This window comes from Vulpes lagopus, chromosome 4 (assembly GCF_018345385.1).
Source record: "Vulpes lagopus strain Blue_001 chromosome 4, ASM1834538v1, whole genome shotgun sequence".
Lineage (NCBI taxonomy): Eukaryota > Metazoa > Chordata > Mammalia > Carnivora > Canidae > Vulpes > Vulpes lagopus.
In genome coordinates, this window is record NC_054827.1 from 84,753,460 (window position 1) to 84,777,101 (window position 23,642).

At 36.9% G+C, this 23,642-nt stretch overlaps 1 pseudogene; it reads left to right on the plus strand.

Annotated features, from left to right (window-relative positions):
- LOC121488809 overlaps positions 1-22,553 on the plus strand; it is a 127,085-nt pseudogene extending 104,532 nt beyond the window's left edge.
- The last annotated feature ends 1,089 nt before the right edge of the window (positions 22,554-23,642 follow it).

The window sequence follows — 23,642 nt, forward strand, 5'->3', positions numbered from 1 at the left end:
AGGCTTGGGAGCTCCACATTTGTAACTGGGATGGCTCACGATTCAGTGGTCACATGGGAATGGTAAGAGAGCCTCTATTTGGCCATTCTTCTGATCCTCTAATCTTTGAGAATCAGAGAATGGATCAAGGCCAATTTCATGAGCTGATAGTTGAGAAAATTGGTTGGGAGTGACAGAGGTTTCCTGACCTAATTCACACCTTCCATTCTGCCAGAAGGTTCTTTTTTTTAAAAAAAGACCAACTTCCCCTTCCTTAGATTTACTTTGTTCTATGGGAGTGGATTTATCTCTTCTCCCTAGAGGATCTTACTGACAATTATGTCTTTTTGTTCTCTTGAATACAGAGGGCTCCCAACTTACAGAGCAATTGTATTCTAAAAGCTTAAGTGGAAGATGGTTATTTATAATTCAGAATATACTTTCTTTTAGAAACAATGTTAAATATAGCCATTAGCTTCCCAGATCAATTCATGAACAACTTCGATCATATTCAATCATAAATATTCCCAAAGTGATGTGATCTTCTATAACCAGCATGGAAATGGGAGTTTATCAAATTAAGAAATATTGATTTTTAAATCTAGCCCCTCCCTCTCTGCCTGAGAAATTAATCAGGCAGAAATTAATTCTCTCCTCAAATGTCTTTTCTCCCCATCAGTCCTACCGCAGTAGCATTTTAAGGAAAATATATCAAAATAAATATTCCCCATATAAATGCATAATTGGTAAGTCACTAAACATAAGTTTATTCCAAAGAATTTGGGGTGGGAAGTGAGAGAACCTTCCCTCCAAAAAGGAATCTATAATATTTTACAGATGCATATATTTACAAATGAGGGACATAGGTAATAACTACATATTTACTTCCTAGCAGAAGTGTTTTCTTCTAGGAAAATAATTGTATTTTTATACTTAAAATTCAGTGAAGAATATCTACTGCATCAGATCTAATCATACCCAATACCAACTTCCAATTTTTATCTTGAAGCCACGATGTAGGATATGCTATCTCTCAGGATGCTTCACATTTCAGTAACAAGCACAAGCAGCAGAGAGACTTCAGCCAAGTTGTGAGAAATGTGATAGATATATTAATGGAGAGAAATGTGCTCCTAAAAGTGACTTTGAAAGATGGCATAGGACTTTTGGGAGGATGTGTCCTCTGTAGCTGAAGACTTAGGTTTACACCTTTTCAAGTGACAAAGTTGTATCAGGCTACAACGGAAAGGGTCTGTGGGCTGTACAGGACAAAAGTAAGTAGCCCTACAAAAGGGAAGACGAAAGAAACATGAATGCAGCCAGCCATCCATGGAGGTAGGGAATTTGTCTTTCAAGCCTCATACACGATTTTGTCAGACATCTGAAGCAATAACAACAAAAAAAGAAGCAAAAATCAGGGGTGGGAAGTCATCAGAGCAAATCTTCACACTTGCATCTTCTGATTGCTGGGCTGTGGATTTCCTTTAAGCTTGATGAAACAAGGAGATGATAACAATTTTTAAACTCCCATTTTCTATAAAACATGTGTTCCTTTCTCTAGTGACCTACTGTTAGCTGATGATACAAGAATTGTTTGAAATGTGACTCAGGACCTAACTTCTGATGTGGATCCTCTGTTACCCTTTAACTTTGAGGCTATATCCATCCCTCTATCCATCCACACATGCAATAAATATATAATAAGCATCTACTTAGTACCAAACAATGTTGTTAAACTCTGGAAATAGAGCAGTGAATAAGAAAAGGTCATTCCCCTTACTTTATAGGGGAAACAGACACCAAGCAAATAAGTAAATATTTATATAATATAATGTCAGAGATAAGGAATCTTTAGGAAAATAAAGCAGTGTGAGAAAATGCAGTGAAGGTGAGGCACAGAGCTATTTTAGATTGGATGGCCATGCTGAGGAGGTGATATTTGAGTAGAGTTCTGAGTGAAGAGAGGAATCAGCTTTTGGCAAATCTGGGAAAAAGATGTTCCAGGTGGAGATGTCTACTAGAGCTAAGATCCCGAGGCAAGGGCAATCTCAGCATATTAGAAGAATGGCAAGGCCACCATTGAAAGTAATGTGGGGTGAGAATGGTAGATGAGATCTGAGAGGTAAGCAGGGCCCAGAACATGTAGAGTCTTGTGGACCTTGATAAGGAGTGTTTGAAGGGATATTATTTGGAGATTTAGAGCAAAGTACAGATAAAATTCTTTATGTTTTAAAAGCCACCTTAGAAAATCTGCTTCCAAATCAAGTAATAAGGATTGAATTTATCCTTCTGCCTGGAACAATGAAAAAACTAGACAAAATATATAAACAACAATTTTCAAAACATTGGACATCATGCAAAGAAGGATCTCTAAGAGATGGAAAACAAATCAGGTGAGCCTCACAGTTGCCTGGCTTACTGCCTAAAGAATGTTTCCATGCTACAGCAAAGGATGGGGAAGCCAGGTAGGGCCTTGTGATCTCAAGAGTTGAGGAGACAGCTGAGAGTTTGAGGAGGCCAAGGTATTTCCAGATCACAAAAGCACAGAGAATGGGAAGTTGTACAGAGAACTCCAGGGATCTGCAAAGGAGCATTCAGCTGAGTACATACATGTGAAAACAAAACCCTCTGAAAGAATGAGAGGAAACAATACTCAGAACTCACACAGGGCCAAGAATAGTGCCTATTTCCAATATTTAAAAAGAAGAACCTCATAATTCAGAGGGTACTGATTAGAGTACTAAGAAGAGTCTTGCAGAATTGTGGAGAAAAGTTAACCCTACACTAAACTATGCTGTGGTTCTGCTAACCAAGCTTAAAAATAAGATCCAGTAGGAAAAAACCATCTTAGTACCAGAATAGAGCTAAAAAATATTTATAGGTAAACAAAAATAACCAGCACACAACAAGGTACAGTTCACAATGGCATCTAAAGGTATGTAAAAGAGAAAGAAAACAATTAGAAGATAAATCACTCATTTGGCACTGACCTATGGTTAACACCTAAGATGGAATTAGATTAGGACATTTAAACAGCTATTATTATAACTGCATTCCAATGGTAAAGAGGCTAGAAGTAAGATTGAACAAGTAAAGACATGGGAAATATAAAAACAACTCAAATTTAAATTACAACGATGAAAACTACAGTGTCTGATTTACAAATTCTTTGGGTAGGAATAATAGCAGATTAGACATTGCAGTAGAAAAGATTGCAAAGCTAGAAGACATAGCAATAGAAATCACTCAAAATAGAAAAGGCAGGGGGAAAGTCTAAACAACAAGAAAGACGAGGCTATCAGTGATCTCTGGGATGACTTCAAATAATCAAATATACATATAGAGTTTCCAAAAAACATAAGGGGTGGTTGAGACATAAACATATATATATATATTTTTTTTCTTAACTAATCTCTATCCCAACATGAGACTTGAACTCACAACCCTGAGATCGAGAGTTGCATGCTCTACTGACAGCCAGCCAGGAGACCCAAGATATAAACATATTTTAAGAAATAATTGAAGTAAATTATCCAAGTTGATGAAACCATAAACTGACAAATTGAAGATATTCAATAAACTTCTTGTACAATAAACATAATGAAAACTATCCCAAGGTGCATGATAATCAAATAGATAAAGAAAAAGTTTTGCAAAAAGTCTATAAAAATGGCTATCATTTTATACTTCTCTTTGTAAATCTGATAATCAGTGATTTTTATTTATAAGTAACTATGGTTTTAGTCATTTTGTCAAAAATAAAAACAAATATCTTTTGCTTTAGATGCAGCATACAGAAAGCTTCCTTTTTTCTACCAATGCAGAACATACAACAATAAATATTATAATTACTAGATTATATAGTCTTTTCAGATGCTTAGTGTTTCCCATTTTCTACTAGGATTTATTATTTAACAATATCTTTAAATGCAGCAAATTAGTGTAAAATCAAGTTGGAGAAAGAGGAGAGCATTGCACATTTAATACATAAGATAGTATAATGGTCAAACCAGATGATAATCATTCATGTGGTAAATAAAACTCCAGACATGGATTAAAGGATCACTGTTTCTATTTTATTTTATTTGATTTGATTTATTTTTAATTTAATTTAATTTTATTAATTTATTTCAATTCCAGCATAATTAATACATAGTTTCATATTTGTTTCAGGTATACAATACAGCGATTCAAAAATTTTATGCATTACTCAGTGTTCATCACAATTAGTGTATTCTTAATATCCTTCACTTATTTCACTCATACCACCACTCATTTCCCCTCTGGTAACCCTCAGTTTATTGTCTATAATTAAGAGTCCATTTTTTGGCTTGTCTCTTTTTATTTTGCTCATTTGTTTTTTTTCTGATATTCCACATATGCATGAAATCATATGGAACTTGTCTTTGACTGATTGATTTCACTTAGCATACTTTCTAGATCCATTCACATTACTGCAAATGGCAAGATCTCATTGATTTTATGGCTGAGGAGTATTCCATTGTATGAATATGCCACTTCTTCTTTTCCTACTCATCTATTGATGGACACTTGAGTTGCTTCCATATCATGGCTATTGAAAATAACGCTGCAATAGGGGATCCCTAGGTGGCTCAGCGGTTTGGCGCCTGCCTTTGGCCCGGGGCGTGATCCTGGAGTCCCGGGATCGAGTCCCACATAGGGCTCCCTGCATGGAGCCTGCTTCTCCCTCTGCCTGTGTCTCTGCCTCTCTCTCAATCTCTGTGTGTCTCTCATGAATAAATAAATAAAATCTTTAAAAAAAAAGATTTAAAAAAATAATGCTGCAATAAACAGGGGTGCACATATCTTTTCAAATTAGAGTTTTTATGTTCTTCGGGTAAACATCTAGTACTTGAATTTCTAGATCATATGGTAATTCTATTTTTAAAAAAAATTTGAGGAACCATCATAGTATTTTCCACAGTATAGCTGAACCAGTTTGTATTTCCACCAACACTAGAAGAGGGTTCCTTTTTCTCCACATCCTTAACACACTTGTTTCTTATGTTTTTGATTTTAGCCATTCTGACAATTGTGAGGTGATATCTCATTGTAATTTTGATTTGCATTTCTCTGAAGATGCACAATGTTGAGCATCTTTTCATGTGTCTGTAGGCCATTTGTACATCTTCTTTGGAGATATGTCAGCTCATGGTTTTTACTCATTTTTAATTGGATTATTTTTTGGATGTTGAGTTGTATAAGTTCTTTATATACTTTGGATACTAACCTTTTATCACATATGCTCTTTGCAAATATCTTCTCCCATTCAGTAGATTGTATTTTAGTTTTTTTGATTATTTCCTTTGCTATACAGAGCTTTATATTTTGATATAATCCCAATAGTTTATTTCTGCTTTTGTTTCCCATACTTCAGGAGACATATTTAGAAAAAAGTTGATACTGTTGATGTCAGGGAAATTACTGCTTGTGCTCTCTTCTATCATCTTTATGGTTTCAGGTCTCACATTTAGTTCTTTAAACCACTTTTAGTTTATTTGTGTTTAAGATGAAGAAAGTAGTTTGTTTTCACTCTTTTGCATGTAGCTGTTCTGTTTTCCCAACACCATTTGTTGAAGAGACTGTTTCCCATTAAATAATCTTGCCTCCTTTGTTGAAATTAATTCACTATATAATCATGAGTTTATTTCTGGGCTCTATTCTGTTCCATTGATATATGTATCTCGTTTTGTGCCAGTATCATACTGTTTTTATTACCATAACTTTGTAGTGTATCTTGAAATCTGAGATTGTGATATCTCCAGTTTTGTTCTTTTTTTTTAAGATTTCTTTGGCTAGGGATGCCTGGGTGGCTCAGCAGTTGAGCACCTGCCTTTGGCTCAGGGCATGATCCTGGGTCTGCTTTGGTCTCTTGCGAGGAGCCTGCTTCTCCCCCTGCCTGTGTCTCTGTCTCTCTGTGTGTGTGTCTCTAATGAATAAACGGATGAAAATCTTAAAAATTTTTTTCTTTGGCTATTCAGGATCTTTTAGGTTTCACAAAATTGTAAGATTATTTGTTCTATTGCTGTGTAAAATGCTGTTGGTATTTTGGTAAGGATGGCATTAAATCTTTAGATCGCTTTGGGTAGTATGAAGATTTTAACAATATTTGCTCTTCTAATCCATGAGCATGGAACATATTTCCATTTGTCTGGTCCTGTTGAATTTTTTTTCAGGGTATTGTTTGATTCAGTTTGCTAATATTTTGTTGAGGATTTCTACATCATTGTTCCTTTTCTCTCTTCTGTTCAGCCAGATTGCTTTCCATTACTCTGTCCTCCAGGTCACTGATCTGTTCTTCTGCTTCCTCTTATTTACTATTTACTCCCTCTAGTGTATTTTTAATTTTAGTTATTAAGTTCTTAATCTTTTATTGGTTCTTTTTTATGTTTTTCATCTCTCTTTTGAGGGTCACACTGACGTCCTTCACTCCTTTCTCCAGTCCAATGGGTATCTTTATGACCATTACTTTAAATTCTCTATGAGGCATATTACTCATATCCATTTCACTTAGCTCCCTTATTATGATTTTATCCTATTCTTTCATTTTTGACATATCCCTCTGTCTCTTCATTTTGTCTAAGTCTCTGTGTCTGTTTCTATGTTTTAGTAAAGGCAGCTGCATCTCCTACTCTTGAACATAGTGGCCTTATGAAGAAGAGGTCCTATAGTGCCTGCAGTGCTATGTCTCTTGTTCACCAAACCCTGGCATTTCAGAGATGTCTTCTATGTGTGTTATGTGCATCCTTCTATTGTGGCTAAGTACTTTTGCCTTAAGCCCAGTCATATGCAATGACTTTCTTTACCTGTTGTGAGTAGGGTTTGGTCTCTACAGTGTTAGTGGGCCAATCCAGGGTCACTCTGGGACTAAGTTGAGTCAGACCAGGCTCTTGCTGGAGCTTCAGGAACACTGAAGTGCAGAGTACTCTCCCTGTCTTGTGCCCTGAGAAGCTTTCATTGGTGGATGCTGTCTGCTGTCAGACCTGATGTTTGCCCCTAGCCCACTGCTGGGGCACAGTTGGATTAGTATGCATGGTTATTGTCCCCTTTCCAAAAAGCAGAAGTCACTTTGGAGTGGCTTCTGTTGGGGCTGCTTACAGACTGCCAGGTTTCTGACACTGCTTTGGATTGGCTCTAGCCAAGGGCATATTGGAGAGGGCATGTCTGCAGGAGAATGCAGGAGTGAGGTTATTTCATTTTATTAATAGCTCTTCATTGTTATATATTGAGACTAACACATGTTTCATGAAGCTGTGTAATAGATGTGAAATGGTCAACAAACAATTTAGAAAACTATTATTCTAAAAAAAAGAATAAAGCATGAGAGAGAATTGAGTAAATGTAATTCTGAAAAGAAATTAAGCTCTGATCATTCTAATCCACCTCCTTTTCACACAAAGGTTGATAATGTTCAAATCTGTCACTATTTTAGTGTCTGGAGGTTTTACTATATTGATTTATATTTAGACAATGCGAAGCTGACTTTTGACAAGCTAACAGATCACCACATTGGTAGAATTTGAGCATTTTGGGGGGCGGGGCAAGATGGCAGAGGAGTAGGGTCCCCAAGTCACCTGTTCCCACCAACAGGGGAACCCATCCTTTCAAATCATCCTGAAAACCTATGAATACGACCTGAGATTTAAAGAGAGAACAGCTGGAACGCTACAGAGAGAAGAGTTTGCGCTTCTAACAAGGTAGGAAGGCAGAAAAAAAATAAAAATCAAGTGGGGGCGGGGAGGAGCCAGACTAAAGCCAGGAGGTGAAAGCCTCAGGGACAGGAAAGTCCAGCCCTGGAGAAGCAGGAACTTTAAAAAAATCCACACTGGATTTTTTCTGGACAGAAAGGCACTTAGCAGGGAAATTGAGCAGAATCGCAGGCAGTGGAGGGTTAATGAGGTAGAAGAAAGAGTGAGTGACATAGAAGACAAGTTGATGGCAAGGAAGGAAGCCGAGGAAAAAAGAGAAAAACAATTAAAAGACCATGAGGAAAGATTAAGGGAAATAAATCATCGCCTCAGAAGGAAAAATCTACATAGAATTGGGGTTCCAGAGAGCACGGAGAGGGCCAGAGAGCCAGAAAGCATATTTGAACAAATCATAGCTGAGAACTTCCCTAATCTGGGAAGGGAAACAGGCATTTAGATCCAGGAGATAGAGAAGTCCCCACCCCCCAAAATCAATAAAAACCATTCAACACCTAGACATTTAATAGTGAAACTTGCAAATTCCAAAGATAAAGAAAAAAATCCTTAAAGCAGGAGAGACAAGAGATCCCTAACTTGTACAGGGAGAAATATTAGATTAACAGCAGACCTCTCCACAGAGACCTGCAGGCCAGAAAGGGCTGGCAGGATATATTCAAATGAGAAGAACATGCAGCCAAGAATACTCTATCCAGCAAGGCTTTCATTCAGAATAGAAGGAGAGATAAAGAGCTTCCAAGATAGGCAGAAACTGAAAGAATATGTGACCATCAAACCAGCTCTGTGAGAAATATTAAGGGGGACCCTGTAAAAGAAAGAGGAAGTCCAAAGAAATAATCTACTAAAACAGGGACTGAATAGGTATTATGATGACACTAAATTCATATCTTTCAATAGTAATTCTGAATGTGAATGGGCTAAGTGATCCATCCCATCAAGAGATGCAGGATTTCAGACTAGATAAAAAAGCAAGACCCATCTATTTGCCATCTACAAGAGACTCATTTTAGACCTAAGGACACCTCCAGCCTGAAAATGAAAGGTTGGAGAACCATTTACCATTCAAATGGTCCTCAAAAGAAAGCAGGGATAGCAATCCTCATATCAGATAAATTAAATTTTATCCCAAAGACTCTACTAAGAGATGAAGAGGGACATTATATCATACTTAAAGGGTCTATTCAACAAGGAGACCTAACAGTCATGAATATTTATGCCCCTAATATGGGAGCTGCCAAGTATACCATTCAACTAATAACTGAAGTAAAGTTATACTTAGATAATAATACACTAATACTGGGAGACTTCAACACAACCCTTTCTGCAAATGACATATTTCCTAAGCACAACATCTCCAAAGAAACAAGAGCCTTAGATGGACCAGATGGATTTCACAGATATATACAGAACTTTGCATCTGAACACAACTGAATACACATTCTTCTCAAGTGCACATGGAACTTTCTCCAGAACAGACAACATACTGGGTCACAAATCAGGTCTCAACAATACCAAAAGATTGGGATTGTCCCTTGCATATTTTCAAATCATAATACTTTGAAACTATAACTCAATCATAAGAAGAAATTTGGAAGAAACTCAAACACATGGAGGTTAAAGAGCATCCTGCTAAAAGATGAATGGGTCACCAGGAAATTAGAGAATAATTAAAAGATTCATGGAAACTAATGAAAATGAAGATACAACTGCTCAAAATCTTTGGGATACAGCAAAAGCAGTCCTAAGAGGGAAATACACTGCAATATAAGCATCCCTCAAAAAATTGAAAAAAAAAAAACACCTCAAGTACACAAGATAACCTCACAATTAAAGGAACTAGAGAAAGAACAGCAAATAAAATGTACACCCCACAGAAGAGAATTAATAAAGATTCGAGCAGAACTCAATGAAATAGAGACCAGAAGAACTGTAGAACAGATCAACAAAACCAGGAGAGTTGGTTCTTTGAAATAATTAATAAGATAGATAAACCATTAACCAGCCTTATAAAAACAAAAGAGAAAAGACTCTAATTAATAAAATCACAAATGAAAAAGGAGATATCACAACCAATACCAAGGAAATACAAACGACTTTAAAAACATATTATATGCCAATAAATTAGGCAATCTAGAAGAAATGGATGCATTTCTGGAAAACCACAAACTACCAAAACTGGAACAGGAAGAAATAGAAAACCTGAACAGGCCAATAACCAGGGAGGAAATTGAAGCAGTCATCAAAAACCTCCCAAGACACAAGACTCCAGGGCCAGATGGCTTCCCAGGGGAATTCTATCAAATGTTTAAAGAAGAAACAATACCCATTCTACTAAAGCTGTTTGGAAAGATAGAAAGGGATGGAATACTTCCAAACTCGTTCTATGAGGCCAGCATCATCTTAATTCCAAAAACCAGACAAAGATGCCACCAAAATGGAGAATTATAGACTAATATCCCCGATGAACACAGATGCAAAAATTCTCAACAAGATACTAACCAACAAGATCCAACAGTACATTAAGAAGATTATTCATCATGACCAAGTGGGATTTATCCCCGGGATGCAAGGCTGGCTGGTTCAACACTCATAAAACAATCAACATGATAGATCACATCAACAAGAGAAAAACCAAGAACCATATGATCCTCTTACTAGATACAGAGAAAGCATTTGACAAAATACAGCGTCCATTCCTGACCAAACTCTTCAGAATGTGGGGATAGAGGGAACATTCCTCAGCATCTTAAAAGCATCTATGAAAAGCCCACAGCAAATATCATTCTCAATGGGGAAGCACTGGGAGCCTTTCCCCTAAGATCAGGAACAGGACAGGGATGTCCACCCTCACACTGTTACTCAATGTAGTACTAGAAGCCCTACTCTCAGCAATCAGGAAACAAAAAGAAATAAAAGGTATTCAAATTGGCAAAGAAGTCGAACTCTCCCTCTTCGCAGATGACATGATACTGTACCTAGAAAACCCAAAAGACTCCACCCCAAGATTGCTAGAACTTATACAGCAATTCTGCAGTGTGGCAGGATACAAAATCAATTGCCCAGAAATCAGTGGCATTTCTATGCACTAACAATGAGACTAAAGAAAGAGAAATTAAGGAGTCAATCCCATTTATAATTGCACTCAAAAGCATAAGGTACCTAGGAATATGGAGACAAGAATCCATCAAAATCCTAGAGGAGAACACAGGCAACACCCTTTTTGAACTTGGCCACAGCAACTTCTTGCAAGATACATCTATGAAGGCAAGGAAAACAAAAGCAAAAATGAACTATTGGGACTTAATGAAGATAAAAAGCTTCTGCACAGCAAAAGAAACAGTCAACAAAACTAAAAGACAACCCACAGAATGGGAGAAGAGATTTGCAAATGACGTGTCAGATAAAGGGCTAGTGTCCAAGATCTATAAAGAACTTATTAAATTTAGCAGCAAAGAAACAAACAATCCAATCATGAAATGAGCAAAAGACAGGAACAGCAATCTCACAGAGGAAGACATAGACATGGCCAACAAGCACATGAGAAAATGCTCCGCATCACTGGCCATCAGGGAAATACAAATCCAAACCACAATGAGATCCCATCTCACACCAGTAAGAATGGTGAAAATTAACAAGACAGGAAACAACAAATGTTGGAGAGGATGTGGAGAAAGGGGAACCCTCTTGCACTGTTGGTGGGAATGTGAACTGGTGCAGCCACTCTGGAAAACTGCGTGGAGGTTCAAAAATAGAGCTTCCCTACGACCCAGCAATTGCACTGCTGGGGATTTACGCCAAAGATACAGATGTAGTGAAACAGCAGGACACCTGCACCCCGATGTTTCTAGCAGCAACGTCCACAATAGCCAAACTGTGGGAGGAGCCTCGGTGTCCATCCAAAGATGATGGATAGAGAAGATGTGGTCTGTGTATACAGTGGAATATTCCTCAGGCATCAGAAAGGATGAATACCCACCTTCAACGTGGATGGAACTGGAGGGTATTATACTGAGTGAAGCGAGTCAATCAGAGAAAGACAAACATTATATGGTCTCATTCATTTAGGGAATATAAAAAATAGTGAAAGGGAATAAGGGGGAAAGGAAAGAAAATGAGTGGGAAATATCAGAGAGGGTGACGGGACTTGAAAGACTCCTAACTCTGAGAAATGAACAAGGGGTAGTAGGAGGGGAGGTGGGCGGGGGGTTGGGGTGGCTGGGTGACAGGCGCTGAGGGGGCACTTGACGGGATGAGCACTGGGCATTATACTATATGTTGGCAAATCAAACTTCAATGAAAATATATACAAAAAAAAAAAGAAACTAAGCTCTGATTTTTAAGAAGGCATTCCTGGAGGCTGAGCTCTTTTCTTTAAAATAATAATAAGAAAAATCTAAACAGATTCAAACCAGTTTCTTGTCAATTAAACAACTGAATTAGATTTATTGTGTGGTAAAATCAACCAATGGATTGTACCGAAATCCTTGCTTTAACCAGATAAGAAAAAATATTTGTTAAAAACAAAAGTTGTTTTCCTTTTGTGTATAAGCAAACCCCTCCTCCCAGTGGCATCCTGAACAGATTTGCCATTTTCTCAAAGGGATAGAATCCAAAGAAACAGAATGTAAATACTGGTGAAACCTCACCCTCCAAGACATTATTTCTTAAAGGACAATAATCAGATTGTTGCTCTGAAGTAAGGAAGCGAATGTCTTCACATGTGAAGAAACCTGATTTGTGAGAAAATTGCACATTATTTTCATTTCATTTCAAGCAAGACTAAACTCAGAACAGAAATAAAAAGTAAGACTGTGATTTTGGCCTAAAAGGCAAAGTAAGCATCTATTTTATAGATTGTGGTATAGCTGAAAAAGATTTGTATAACAGCATGATGTCTTAATAAGAATTAGGCATCAAATCTTTCTAGTCTTTCTTGTTAACAAAAGAGACAATGAATGATTAAGCCTGATTCTACGTGTTTTTATTTAATTTTTTAAAAACTGCCATAAGTTCTGGTAAGTAATTACATTTTGAGGAATGGTATCTCAAGATTCTTCCATTTATAGTCTTTGGGAAGATTTTTTTTTTTTACAATAATTAACCATTAAAAAAGGAGGGAAATAATCACGTAAAGGAGTGATTACAACAATGGTGATGATCTGGGGACCCTGGGAGCCTAAAGGACAGGAATACAGGAGAGGGTCTGGTCTCATATTCCTCAAAGACCCTCTTCTGACTTCAACTCAGTTGTTTCCTCTCTCCTGATTCTCTTCCACTTTTAGGTTTTCTTGATAAACCAGAGAATTTTAAAAAATGAGGAGAGGAGTATGCTTTGCCTATGATGTCATTTAAGAGCCTCCCGCTTGGAATATTCTCTTTAATTGGCCAAAAAGAGAAAGTTTGAAACAAAATGGAAAAATAAACAAAAACAAAACATCCTCAAAGCCTGGAATCACTTCCATGATGAAAAAGCTCCCAAGGACTCAGTGGACCTATTTATTCTCACCAGTTTATGGGATGTAGTTATGATAAATAATATGCTTTATTTATTTATTTTAAATTATTTATTTATTTATTTATTTATTTATTTATTTATTTATTTATTTATTCATGAGAGACACACAGAGAGAGGCCGAGACAGAGGAAGAAGCAGGCTCCATGCAGGGAGCCCGATGTGGGACTCGATCCCCAGGACTCCAGGATCATGCCTTGGGTATGAAGGTAGAGGCTTAACCACTGAGCCACCCAGGTGCCCAATAATATGTTTTAATAAATGATGTGGTGGAAACAAAGATGGATACGACATAATATTGGTGGTAGTGTAGAATACAAACTCAAACATAACAAATAATTCTAGGCAGATGGCAAATTTATGCTCCATGGAGGCAACATTAAATACAGTGCCAATGTAATGCACAAATACTAGTGCCTCCTATTTGATTCTTTGTTCTTTATCTTGGGAAAATTCCCTGGGAACTGTTAAACAAGTTCCTGAGGGAACAGAATCTACCATAAGTTGGAAAAGACTGTGATTTAGTTCATCCAGCTCCTTTCGTGATCTTTAAAAGGTGTTCAGAGGTTAGTTGAAATAGCTCCCAGAAATAGGAAAGAAAGAAAGAAAAAAAAAAAAGAAATAGGAAAGAAAGTTTTACTTAAGTCATCAAAGGAACATTATAGAAAGGCATGGCTTCAAGGATTTGGTTGATGAGAAATTTTTTAAAAAGAAGACAAAATAAAAATTTAGATAGGATGAACAAGCTAGGCATGAGTGGTGTTTTTCTAAAAAACTAAATCTGAGTTTACTGAAGTATTTTCACAATACTTTCACAATACTTTTTATTTTCTACTTAAATATTAATGCTGTTAATAATAAAACTAATATTTTTGTTCAATGAAATTAATGATTTATTGACTTTTTTTTGAAAGGTCTTGAAACACTTCCTTAATGCTTTATTTTTGAAAATATCTCCTAGAGTAAGATATGTTCACATTAAATTTCCAATGAGTATTTCTGCAGAAAACAAAATACCAAAAAAATTTTCCTCCTGTGCACATAATCACAGATCATATATATCTTGCCCTTCTTGCTGTTCTTTTAGGATATACTTCATACAGGTGATTGTTGTCTAATGCAGATACTTGCCTATGTACAGAAACTCTGTTTGTTATAAAGCAAAAATGAATCCTCACAGTTTATTTACCATATCCTTCTAGAAAACTAAAATCCAACCACCAGAAAACAAAAAGAGTGGAGAAGGGGCTGAGAATAAATATGCCTGCTATGGATGGTTCATTCTCTTTCCATTCAACCCCGGAATGTGTCTAGGTTCATAGTGAATGAAAGATGTTCCATTTTTCTCTGTGATCTGAGATGCTCAGCACTTCCTGGAGAAGCCTCAGAAGTGATGATCTGAAATTTCATATGAGTGACAATGCTACAAAACATATCTTGCCCAACAACCATCCTTTTCCCCAATCACATGATCCATAAAAAAAAAAAAGTCTGACAATTTGTTTTGGCTCACGTATATAAAAGCACTCAGTGGATTGACAGTTCACTTCTCTTGCCCACAAGCAAGCCTTTTAATGTTCTGTGTTCCAGTACAAAACTGTCCCTTCTTGTTAGTGTTGGCATATGGCACATGTTAACAGTTAATACAGCCTTCTCCATCTCCTGCCTTTAAGGAGCTTAGTTTTTTTTTTTTTTTTTTTTTCCCACAAAGGGAAGAATAAGGAGGAGGCTTTTCTTAAGTGATAATAAGTCAATGTTTCTCAACAAAGATGATCTCTCTTCCCAGTGTCATGACATATGGGTCAGAAAGATGCTGCCATTGGATATCTGCTCTCATACAGGCCAAGATAGGAATGGACTCTAAGTATGATCAAATAGGTTTCTCATGGTTAGGTTGACAGGCAACTGAGGAGGGACAATAGACTTTATTTTAATGGCCATATAGGTGGCCAATGTTCTTGAATTTGCAATTCTTGAAAGGTGACTATCTTGAAAGGAAGCCCTGAGAGAACTGTTCCCTCCACTCCTGTGATGGGGAACACAAACTTTTATTAGTATGGCTTATTTGATAGGTAACACTGCTATTTAGTTTCCCAGCTGAGACACTTTTGGAGTGAAAGAGGTGCCATGAATAGTTACACTGGAATAATAGAAATAATCAGGACTGTCCCAGGAAAAACAGGATGTATGCTCACCCTCCTTCGTTACAAGTACATCAGCTCTTATGGCAACCCATTCATCCATCTGTAGACAGTTTTCTACTGTTTACAAAAGTCTTACATCTGTTTTCATTTTTTTGTTCTTCAAGAAACTAAGTCTATTTTTGAGGCTCTTTCCACAGTACAATGGGGTTAACCTCATGCTATAGAAATTTAAGGTTTGTTTTTGAGATTTTTAGGGCTAGAGAAAAGAGGCTTGTCCTCTACAGGGTGGTATATACAGCCCAGCACAGGAGTTGCAGAATATGTGGTCTTCTAGCACACTTTGCTTTGTTCTCTGTTGAGAATTTGGAAAGAAAAATTTAAAGAAAACAAATAAAACAAAAACCTCTCCTCTTCTGAGCCATTTAATAACTTTGGCCAATTAGGAATGCATACTTGGGTGGTGTGGATGCAGAGGAGTGTGGCAACGATTGCTTCAAATTGAGTAAAGCAGCAAAGCTTATCCAAACCTGACGGGCTGACCACATTGACTGTATTGACGTGGCGGATTGCATGCCGATGAGATCTACTAGGCAAATATTGCTCTGCAAAAAGTGCTTCATGACTGAGCTTGTGGGGAACTATATGTGAATTTGAATGAGGATATATTCTTAGAAATTTGTTTTCAGACCTGGAAACGACTTTAGAAGTCATCTATTCAACACTTATATTTTATAGATGGGGAAATTTAAGTTCAGAAGAGTAAGCAGAGCCAAAACAAGGTTTCCTAGCTCCTTTTCCAAGGACTATGAACCAATTCCGTCATGTTGCACCAAGAGCATAATTCAAGTATACTGCAATGACATGATTTAGACTGTCTAGTAATGTATGGGGAGTGGTATTCATTAAATTTTGAGTGGGCTTAATATCAGAATTTTGATTACCCTGTATTTGTCACTTAAAAATACTGACTTGGTCATTAGTTGTAATTTTAGTTCTATTAACTACCAGGAAGAACTTTGGGGAAATCATTTCACAGTGTGGTTCTTCCTCTGCAAGTTGTGGGGCTAAGTTAGATAAAGTTCTTTCAAAGGCTCTTTCCTCTTGAATTCCCAGTTAATCACTTTACCACCCTGATGTGTCATGTGAATAGTAATTACAGTATAAATCCCAAAGCTATAAGAAATTAGCAGAGGCTAGACAAAATGTTCTGCTTTACACTTACTTTTTCTTATCTTTCCTACCCTCCTAATTATTCTCTCTTCTTTCTTCTTATTCTGCATCATTTTCTTTGTTTCTATTTCTTCCCTCTGTTTTATTTCTAAATTTCTTCACCTTCCCATACAAGAAGTAAAAACATTAATACCAAAGTAACAAAAAAAGAAAGAAAAAAAGAATATTCCTTTGAATATAATAAGTCCAATTTGCCTTTCTGTAGACAGTAAAAATATTCACAGCAAGAATTGTAGAGCATCTAACCAACCAGATGCTCATCTCAAGAAGGTGACATAAGTTTATCACGACATTATTCAGGTCCTTGTAAATCACACACATGGGAACAAAAACTTATCTGTGCTCATCAGGAATGTACTGTCTTCCAGCAAATTGAGAGTTAAAGGTGGCAAATGACAGCAAAGTCTGAGATATCCTTAAGGTCTTGAATGTTCTCCAGAGATCAAATTCAGATTTCACCTCTAAGAATCTGTCTGCTGTGAAAGGTAGAGAGTAATGCAGATAGTTGTGGATCCTAACCTTTATACATTTTAGTGGCTATTGAATTACCATGCAAAAAGGAAAGTAATCTACTTCTTAATGCTTAAATACAGATTCACATAGAAAAACAAGAAATGTCCCACACTGTAGATCTATTGTTACAGCACATGTCACAATAAAATGGAGGGGAGAAAGCAAAAGGCAATTTTAATGGCAGGGATTTGAAAAAAAAAATAAGAATTATTTGTGTTTTCTTGTTACTCTTTTCTCCATACTCCTATAAATTCATATAGCCTTTATGACATTTTACAACTATATTTTCCACCAGGAAAAATCCTATGGTAGTACTTTCACTAAAATGGGGTAACTAACTCTTGCACAAATGTTGAACAGCAACTTGCTTAATACAAAGAGAGCTTCTTTAATATTTTATTCCCTAGAGGTAGCTTCTCAGCATTCAAAGATTCTAAGACTACACAAAGAAACTCCTGTTTAGTCTCAATGTAGGTAAAAAGATTTGGATTTTGAAGAAAGACAGGATGTGTTAATTGTACTTGCTGGGAGGAACAATATCTTTTTGCTTTTCTCTGTTGGGTTTGAATGCATACATTTCTCATTATATGTTAAAAATATAATTTCCTCCTTTTTACTATGCTTGGGGGAGCTAAATATATGGTAATTTAAAATCTCTTTAGTCTTTTACTGGAATGAAATGAATAGCATGAATATGGTAGACAAAAAAAAATGCTGTTACCCAAATATACCCTAATCTATTTTCATCAACTCAATTAACCTTTTAAAAGGATGGCGGCACCATCTTGTCCATCAAGTTTAAAAACTTGAAAAACTGTTAGAAACTACCACCAAGGGACTCCTGGGTGGCTCAGTGGTTGAGCGCCTGCCTTTGGCCCAGGGCAAGATCCTGGGGTCCCGGGATCGAGTCCTGCATTGGGCTTCCCTGCATGTAGCCTGCTTCTCTCTCTGCCTGTGTCTCTGCCTCTCTCTCTCTCTCTCTCTCTGTCTGTCATGAATAAATAAATTAAATCTTAAAAAAAAAAACAAGTAAAAACAGCATTAAATTCGACTTCAGATGTAGATTCTGATTAATCTGTATACAATGTACAAACCTCAACTGACTGACTGTAGTTGTAGGCAACAAACATAAAATTAGATAAATTGGACAACATCAAAAGAAAAAAAACCTATACATCAAAGGGCACATTCAAAGAAGGAAAAGGCAGCCTATAGAACAGGAATAAATATTTGCAAATCATATATCAAAGGGATTAATATCTAGAATATATAAAGAACTCTTATAATTCTACAAAAAAGAAATGACCTAAGAAGATGGGCAAAGGACCTGAATAGACAGTTCTTTGTAGATGATATGCAAATGGTCAGCAAGCATATGAAAAGATGTTCAACATCACTAATCACTAGGGAAGTGCAAATCAAAACCACAGCAAAAAACTGTCAAACAAAACAAAACAAAACAAAACAAAAATCTGAAAAACTTGGAACTTTTGTAAGCTCTTAATGAGGATGTAAAATGGTGCAGTGGCTATAGAAAACAGCATGGCAATTTCTCATAATGGTGAACTAAAATTAACCAATGATTCGGCAATCCCACTTCGGTATATGCATCCAAAAGAATTGAAAGTAAGAACTCAGACAGATATTTGCATACTCATGTTCATAAAAGCATTATTCATAATAGCCAAAAAGTGGAGGTAATCCAAATGTCCATCAACAGATGGATGGATAAACAAAATGTGGTATGTTCATACAAAGGAATATCACTTAGCCTTAAAAAGGAACATGGATGAACATTGAGGACATCATGCTACATGAAATAAGCCAGTCACAAAAAGACAAATACTGTAGGATTCTGCTTAAATGGGGTATTTAGCATAGTCAAATTCATATAAACAGACTAGAATGGTGCTTGTAAGGGACCAGGAAGAGGGAGAAATGGGGAGTTGTTTAACGAGCACAGACTTTCAGTTTTGTAAAATGAAAAAGTTCTAGAGATTGGTTGTAAAACAATGTGAAATATGCTTCACAATACTGTACTATATACTTAGAAATAGTTAAGATTATAAATCTTATGTGCATTTTACCAAAATTTTAAAAAATTTGGATGATTAAAAAAAGAACTGTGATTGCAAACTATAGTTTTTAAGTCAAATACTAAGGACTTCCTTTCTTTTCTTTTTCTATGATTTTTAAAGATTTTATTTATTTACTTGAGAGAGAATGAGAGTAAAAGAGAGAGAGAGGGTGAGAGAGCACAGAGGGAGAGTGAGAAGCAGACTCCCTGCTGAACAGACAGTTTAATGCAGGGCTCAGTCCCAGGATCCTTGGGATCATGACCTGAGCCAAAGGCAGACACTTAACTGGCTGAACCACCCAGACATCCCTCTTCTATGATATTTAAATAGATTTACTCATAGAAATATTTTTCTAGAAATGTTTCCTCAGGCAAGGGAAACAAAAAGTAAAAAAAAAAAGACAAAAACAAAAAAAACCCTTTTGGGACTGTACCAAAATAAAAAGCTTTTACAGAGTGTAGGAAACCATCTAGAAAACAACAAAGCAACCCACTGAATGGGAGAAGATATTTACAAATGATATATCTGAGGAGTGCCTGAGTGGCTCAAGTAGTTAAATGTCCAACTCTTTTTTTTTTTTTTTTAATTTTTTATTTATTTATGATAGTCACAGAGAGAGAGAGAGAGGCAGAGACACAGGCGGAGGGAGAAGCAGGCTCCATGCACCGGGAGCCTGATGTGGGATTCGATCCCGGGTCTCCAGGATCGCGCCCTGGGCCAAAGGCAGGCGCCAAACTGCTGTGCCACCCAGGGATCCCTTTTTTTTTTTTTTTTTTATGTCCAACTCTTGATTTCAGCTCAGGTCATGGTCATGGTCTCAGGGTTGTGAGATTGAGCCGCACATCAGGCTCCACATTCAGTGGGGGGTCTGCTTAAGATTCTCTCCCTCACCTTCTGCCCCTGCCTCCACTCACATGTTCTCTCTCTCTCTCTCTCTCAATTGAATAAATCAATCTTAAAAAAACCCAAATGATGTATCTCAAAGTGGTTAATACTCAAAATACATAAAGAATGTATACAACTCAATACACACAAAAACAATCTAATTAAAAATGGTCATGTAGAAGACATGTAGATGGCCAACAGACACATAAAAAGATGCTCAACATCACTTATCATCGAGGAAATGCAAATCAAAATCACAATATCACCTTATACCTGTCAGAATGGTGTATAGCTACCCAAAGAATATGAAAACACTAATTCAAGAAGATATACGCACCCCTCTGTTTATTGAAGCATTACTTAAAGCAGCCAAGATATGGAAGCAACCCAAGTATGCACAGATGAACAGATAAATAAGAATGATATGTATGTACAATGGAATATCATGCAGCCATGTAAAAGAATGTGATCTTGCCATTTGCAAAAAAACATGGATGGACAAAGGGGGTAATATATTAAGTGAAATAAATATACATACAACAAGGGTATTATGCTAAGTGAAATAAATCACACAGAGAAAGAAAAATACCATATGATTTCACTCAAATAAAAAAACAGAAAAAAAAGACACAAACACAAAAACAGACTTCTAAATACAGAGAACAAACTGGTGTTTTCCAGAAAGGATGTGGGTAGAGGGAATGAATAAAATAAATAAAAGGAGATTAAGGGTATATTTACTGTGACAAGCACTGAGTAATGTGTAGAATTGTTAAATCATTTATAATGTATACCTGAAAGTGATATAATACCATATGCTAATTATATTTCAATAAAGAAGCATTACAGCCATTCTAAAAAATAAGATATTATAGAACAAAATATGAACAAAGATAAAAGGTCAATGACAAAAATACTAAACACACTCCAGTAGTCAGTAAGACAATAATAAAAGCAAAGCTGATGAATGAAGTAGAAAGAGACCTCTTCAATAGAAATGGTAATGAGCTACTTTCTGGAACATTAATATGTCATCTGAGCAAACAGAGCATAAAAAATACAATACAATGTGGGCTCGTCTTATTTTCTTTCAGGTCTTTTATCATTAATATGAACATTCAACAAGTATGTAAAATACTGGTGAGAAGAAATTCTTTTTATTCAGTTTACCTGCCAACAGACATTTTAAATGATAGGAAATCCTTCAGGCAACTAGAACCCTTTTGGAAAATACTATTCACATTCCTTCTGTTGAAATCTTACCACAAATGCTAAAGGACTAAAACATATGTGAGGAATTTTCTAATGGCAAGTGAGTGGCCTGTTCTCTGCTACTATGCTTCAGAGTTGCCCTTGAATTTGAATAACCCCTGGGCCATTAGTATGGCTTCATTGCTGAGGCCATGGTCCAAGAAAACTCGAGGGCTGGTGTGTGCCCCACCCTTCAGGAAACCAAGTGGAATCTCTAGCTAGTGCCTTCCAGAAGGCTGCTAAATCCTAGAACCTGATCCCCTTTGCTTGAGACACTCCCAAATTCTTCAAGGTTGGTTTAAAAGCACCAATTCTATTTTTCTTCTCCACAGGCATTATAAATATCTAGTTAAACATACACCTTTCTAGGCAAAATAAAATAGGAGATGATTTTAAATTAATTTGCCTTGAAATGCTTAACCAGCAAGATGGGGTCTGACTTTTCCACTAATTTTGGAAATCTAGGAAATGAACCCCAACTGCATACAGTAAAGCAGATCACTGAACATGATAGTTCAATCAACCTTTAAAAAGTTTTTTTGTTTATTTGTTTAAACCTAGGGTTAGGAGCCTCAGTCAAACAGGCCAGAAACACTTTCGGAGGCAACAGCACGAAAGCTGCACAAGGAGCAACTCAAGTCCAGTTGACTTGTATTGGATGGTGATGGTAATACTGGAAAAACTACATTTGTGAAATGTCATCTGACTGGTGAATATAAGTAGAAATATGTGGCCACCTTGGGTGTCGATGTCCATCCCCTTGTGTTCCATACCAATAGGGGACCTGTTAAGTTCAATGTAGGGGGTACAGCTGGTCAGGAGAAATTCGGTGGGCTGAGAGATGGTGATTACATTCAAGCCCAGGGAGTCATTATAATGTTGATGTGACATCAAGGGTTACTTTTAAGAATGGGCCTAACTGGCCTAGAGACCTGGTAAGACTATGGGAATGCATCCCCATTGTGCTATGTGACAACCAAGGGGGCACTAAGCATAGGAAAGTCAAGGCAAAATCTATTGTCTTCCACTGAACGAAGAACCTTTAGTACTACGACATTTCTGCCAAAAGTAATTACGACTTTGAAAAGTCCTTTCTGTGGCTTGTGAGAAACCCGTTGGAGACCCGAACTTGGAGTTTGTCGCCATCCCTGCTCTTGTCCCACCAGAAGTTGTCATGGACCCAGCCCTGACAGCATAGTATGAGCATGATCTAGAGGTTGCTCAGACAACGTGAGAAAGTGCACATGGAACCCCATGTCAGAAATCTAGTTTTATAGGCCACTGTCCTGTGGTGTCAGTGGTGCAGCATGTTTGCCACTTGATTATATAGCTGAGCACAACATGTGCTTAATCTCTGGGATGTTAAATGAGACGAATGGGCTTCAGAGTGAATGTGGCAGTTTTAAAAGTGCCTTCGTATTCTGGACCTGCATATTTAGCTGTTTTGGAATGCAGGTGTTTCCTTCCTGAGTTTCAAACATAAGATTGGTATAGCCACATCACAGTATCCAGCGGTGAAGTCTCATTTGTCACTGTCATTCCCCTTCTTCTCCGTTTAGCATCAGAATAAAGTTGTATTTCAAATATCTAAAAACAAACAAACAAATAAATAAAAACAAGTAAATCTAGGATTAGGAAAAGATGTGACTCTCCCCATGTATCTGCTTTGAAGCTAGTGGAGACCGTTGTTCAGAGTTTAACCCGTACTGGCTGGCGCAGGTCTCAGGGCTGATAGTAGGGCACCCATAGCCCTACTATCAGCACAGACTCAAGGACAGCAGGGGGCAGAGTCTCTGATTCCTAAGAGATTTTTCAATGCAGTTATATATTTTTTTTTCATGCTTCTTCATTTGTATTTAAGTGTTTAAAACATTTAAATTTTAGAGTCCCCGTGAAAGTTCCAACTTAGTGCCATGTTTATGTATTTGTTAACATTCTTGTTCAAAATGTTATTTGCATCTCAACCAAAGAAAAATACAATGGGGTTTTATATTATTTAGTTAGAATTTCCTGAGTCTCTAAGGGAATTGGAATTAGGGTTGGCAGTTTAAACAATACATCCTGTATAAAAGCTATAGCACAATGAAGGCATCTATAGAGACTGAGTCCACACACCACAAAGGCTACAAATCTCTACCAGGAAGGTCAGCATGTCTGTACCCGCAAGATCTTCAATGACCTTCCTGAAATATCTAGTTCTTTTCCTTTGAAGAAAATGCTTCACGAGGTAGAGATGTGCCAGTGTCTCATGCAATGTGTGAGTTGCTGTGGTAAGTGATCCCCGTTTTCCCTTATGGAACAAGTAATGCATTGTAACCCCTAA